We start from the raw sequence: 5,200 nt of genomic DNA, 5'->3' as shown, positions 1-5,200 counted from the left end.
GCAGCGTTCCTGGAGCTGAAATGGCAAAATGCCACTTCTGGCAGGAAACCCCAGCTCAGAAACAACCTGGGAAACCTGCAGGGATCAAAGTTCCTCACTGCAGAAATCCAGACCTTGGATCTGCCCAGAAAAGAGCATTGCATGAAGGCGGTTTCACTTCAGGAAGGCAGCAGACCTGGGGCTCATTCTGCTCTGAGGGACACAAAGGAACTTCAATAAAACAGAAACCCCCAAAGCTTTCCAGCAGGACAGGCTGAATTTGCCTTTATGCCCATTCATTCTACACTGCTCAATATTCAGTATTTGATCTTTGCAAATCCTGCTCATCACTTTAAAGTCTGATACCAACTGTCCCCATTATAAACACATCATTTGCTGTTGTTTATAATTTTGCTGAGATTTAGCTCTTTGGGTTTGTTGAGTGCCTTCCTCCGGCTAAATCTGAGCTAAAGCTGCTCAGCCATTTTTGATAATAAGATTAGAAAGAAATATGCCCTGTTTTCATTTAATTTTATCAACTTCCATTTTTGAAAAACTCTGGTGTTCCTGTTCTGGGAAGCAGCCTGGAAGATTTGCATGGGGCACAAAAGACATTCATATCACATATAAAATAATATTTTTTGATCTATCTGAAAACCTGTTAACATTGAATCAAACCCTAAGCTTCTGAAAAATGTCAGCATGCCTGAAAAAACCCAAAACACAGAAAGCAGTTGTTGGTGTTGAGCTGTAAAATGCTCAGGGTTGCTGTGTTTCTGTTTGGAGCCTCTCCTCTGGGGGTACACTTCATCCCAGCACGGGGAGGGTGACTGTCCCTGTCCCCACCAACACTGACTGAACCCACACCAGCTTTAACTATTCCTGATTTTTCACTGCTCCCATTTTACCATTTCAATGCCATTCCTTTAAACAGCTTTTATATCCAGCAGCAGATCAGCTCGAATGAAACTCTTTAGACAAAGGGCTGGTTTTATTTCCTAGCATTGCAAATTGACTTGTTTACTGTTAAAACTCAACAAAACAAACACTAAGGAAGCTTGGTAGTTTCAGTCATAATATTTCATTACCTCTAGGAAGGAGAAACAAACATTTTGGCAGCTGTTCAATACCACATTAACATTTGTGGCAATATTTTAAGACATTTCAATTGAGTCAAAGCCTGAAAGCACTGTGTTCACATTCACATTTTGAAGTGGGGAATTCAATGGCTTTTAAAGCAGAAAAAGGAGGGAAAGGATACCCACAGAATTTCCAAATACAGCTTGTGGAGCAATGTGTAACGAGGACAAAATGCAGCTAAGGAATATCCTGTGGATATTTCTGATGGGCATTTCCTAAAAGCTGAGCTGCTGGTTGAAGCCAGTGGAAAAACACCAACAAGACAAAGTACAACACATGAAGGGATAAGAACTGACATTAGATTTGAGGAGCAATGACCAACATACAATTTACAAACCGTATCAAAATACTGTCAGTCCTGTCCAATTTAAAAACTGGACATGAGAGCTGCATTTCAAACCTTGATATTTTCCAGCTATTTTTGGAGACATAACCTTCATTTGCTGCATTTGTCTAAAGAGGAGAGCACGTAAGGATTCATGAACAGGAGATCTTGTTGCAGTGGCAAGATAGAAAACTGGAATAGAAAGATTTGGGTTGGAAGGGATCCCCATCCCACCCCAGCCATGGCAGGGACACCTTCCCCTGTCCCAGCTGCTCCAGCCCCAATGTCCAGCCTGGCCCTGGGCACTGCCAGGGATCCAGGGGCTGATCTGGGCACCTGTGCCAGGCTCTGCCCACCCTCACAGGGAGGAATGCCTATGAAGAATTTCCCCAGAGGCACCATCATATTGTAGTTTGTTTTTTTTCTCTTTACTTTGGATAATGTTTTAGCATCTATTGACCAAGGGCTGCCTCCTTTTCCTCCTCAGCATTCTCACAGAAATGTTTATTTCAGTCCCATTACTGCAAACAAGCTGGCTTGTGCTGGTCATTTCCTTCCTTCCAGTAAAAATGAATTTCCTTGTTCCAGTTAATTACCAAATATCAGGACCTCTTGTCTTCCACTTCTGGAGCGAGAAGCAAGGAGTTGTCCAAGGACATCAGGAAACCTGGAGAGAAGTGAGCTTTGGTGGCAAGGAGAGAGCAAGAGCATCACTGTGGTGAACCTTCCTCCCTGCACACCTCATCTGCACAGGGACAGACAATCAGTCCTGCCAAGAGCTGATAAACAGCCTGAGCTGATAAACACCCTGTCAGACAACCATCCACAGCAGATTGATGGGAACCTCTCTGACAGAGCCGTCCTTCAGTGTCACCGAGGAGGGACACGGGCTTTGTGACTGCGGGGCTGCATTTCCACCTCCCCTCCACCACCAGCAAAATAGTCACCAAATGAAAATGGTGCCAATCTCACACGAAAAAAGAAACAGCTCTTAGATTTCTGAAGTTAAAAGAGTTCAGAGATTCACCCTGTGATATCAGCTGGACCTTTCAGTTCATCTGAGCTTCAGCAAACAGCATTAACCTTATCTACCATTTCCCTGCACCAAAGTCAGTACCAAAACAACACATCTCAAAGTCTGACTGTTGCAATGAAATTACAGTCAGGCAAGTGGAAGATAAATACAATTGTTATTAGATTGCCTGTGTGACCAGTGAACTTTCATGTGGTAACCAATTGCATGGACAAGCTTTAATCCTTTTAGACCTGAGAACCAGCCAAAGCAGATCTGGCAGCTTCCAGAACAAATTGTCAGGAATTGTTGATAGGACATTTTCTTCCAGATGCCAGTTCTGAGAGAGAAAAACACAAACATGTTTTAAGCCCAGAGAAAGAGGCTGGTATTCCTTGGGATGTAAAATATGTGAACACTGTAAGGGGTTCCACATTCTGTGGGAAGAACACCTGAAGGGCATTAAAGAATGCACAACTACATCAACTGCACATGGAAGTGATTTACCCAAGGACTTTTTTCTTAAAAAAATAAAATCCAGGAATTAAAGACCATAGCTAAGAATCTGTGGGTTGCCCAGAGAAGCTGTGGCTGCCCCATCCCTGGAAGTGGCCAAGGAGGGGGATTTGGAGCAAGCTGGGAGAGGGGAAGGTAGCCCTGCCCAGGACAGGGATGGGATGAGCTTTGATGTCCAGCCAGCCCATCCTGTGGCTCTGTGAAACACTGAATACAAAGTGCAAGCCTGGCACTGGAAAGCAGGGTCACAGCTGCTTGTCTGCCCCCTGACATCTGTCCCCTGTGCAGGGGAGAGCACTTCACAGCCTCACCCAGGGCACACTTGGGGGTGTAAGAACCATCCCACAGCAAAGCACACAGCCTAGGAAATACATTTTTGGGCAAACAGAAAACATCTTGTTGGATCCCATGCATGTACAGCTGGAAACTGGACACCTCAGCCAGCCAGGGATGCTGTCCCTGCTGCCCCCACCTTGGCTGTCTGATCAATCCCCTCCTTCAGGAGCTGCTGTGTATCAGAGCATGCTGCACCCTCCTGAAAGCTTCACAGGGAACCCTGGACTTCCTAAAAAACTCCCTGTGTCATCCTGCAGTGCCAAATCGTGCTGCTTCTTCACAGGATGTACAACTAAATTGGCCTAAATCTTCATGGGTTTGTAATTGTTGTTGTTGTTGTTGTTGGGGGCAGAAGCTCTTGAAGAATCCCCTAACCTGGACTGAATGAGGCTGTTCCTCAGCCTGGATGCATCTCTGCTTTGATCAGACAAATAGTTCAAATGGACAATAAGAACAGACAAAACTGATGCTACTAAATAGGCTATCACCTGATTTTAAGAGAAAGCAGGTATGACTAGTCATTGTATCATGCTTTTCCTGGAATAGATTTTCTTTGAGGCTACTTAGGTAATTAAATCCTGGTTACAAGCAGTATTTGTAAACCAGAGGGCAACATTCATGGCAAATACAAATGGATCAATGGCAAGGAAGTGCTGGAAGAAGAATTGCTTTGTATTTGTTTGCCCAAAACAAAAAATACTTGAGGGTAATTTTATTTAAGGTTGCATAAGAAAACACTTTAGGATTGAAAGCAATCAATCCTGAAGCCATCATTCCATTAATTAAAACAGGGATTATTTCAGCTAGTTTTGATCTCAGCATTGTGTTTAGAATTTTATAGCACAATAGTAATGGAGAAACAAGTTCACTGGCATTTCAGGGAGAGAAAGGAGATGGGGAAAGATCCATAACTTAGGTAAATCATCTTAAAACAGGACTTTCAGTGCTCCTTCTTTAAATCTGGCTGTCCAGTTCAAGCTCCTTGCTGAAGCCCAAGTTCTCTGCAGATTCAGCACAGTAACACAATACCAGTCCTTTAACATGGCACTGGCTAAGAAGATTTTATCCTAACGAGGCAGAAAGAAATAGTAGAGCAAAAGTCAATAAATACATCCCTCTGTAGCTTCATTTGACTTTCAGCAACTCAGAGTCACGAGCTCCAGTCCTAAAGCAGCAGCCAGAACTAAATGACTGAATTCTCAGAATGCATCTTATTAAACTGTAGCAGCATATGTCCTTAATTTCTTAGAAAAACATTTGCTTAATCTAAATAAATGAATAACACAAGGAGAAAAGCAGACATGAAAATGAAAATAAAAACAACAACTTAAAGGAAGCAGAAGTCACAAAAAATTCAAGGGCTGAATGCTCAAATAGTGCCAAAAATAAAATCACTCTTTCACACAATTAGGCAAGAGAAAGCATTACAGCATAGAGAAAATTAATCAGGATACATATTTGATACTGCAAAAGGCTAAACCAAAACAAGCAACTGAAGGAGCTGCACTTACCTCAGCAGAGTGGGAGGAGGCAGTTTGGCAGGGGAGGCAGAACTTTTATCACAATTGGGTTCTGAGCACCTGCTGGAAAAGGCCCTGAAACGCCCCTGGAGCTGCTGCTGGCACCTGCAGGCTTGGCAGGAGCCTGGAACTGCTCGGAGAGGTGCAAACCTGCCCCTGCCAGAACGTTCAAGCCCTGACTTCAAGCTGCATGAGCTCTGCTCCTGTGGGCCCCTGCAGGTGATCACAGAACCATGGAATGCTTTGGGCTGGGATGTGCCTCAAATCCCACCTAATTCCACCCCAGCCATGGCAGGGACACCTTCCCCTGTCCCAGCTGCTCCAGCCCCAATGTCCAGCCTGGCCTTGGGCACTGCCAGGGATCCAGGGGCA

This window comes from Parus major, chromosome 6, assembly GCF_001522545.3.
Source record: "Parus major isolate Abel chromosome 6, Parus_major1.1, whole genome shotgun sequence".
Taxonomy (NCBI): domain Eukaryota; kingdom Metazoa; phylum Chordata; class Aves; order Passeriformes; family Paridae; genus Parus; species Parus major.
Note: the sequence above shows the minus strand (reverse complement) of the source record.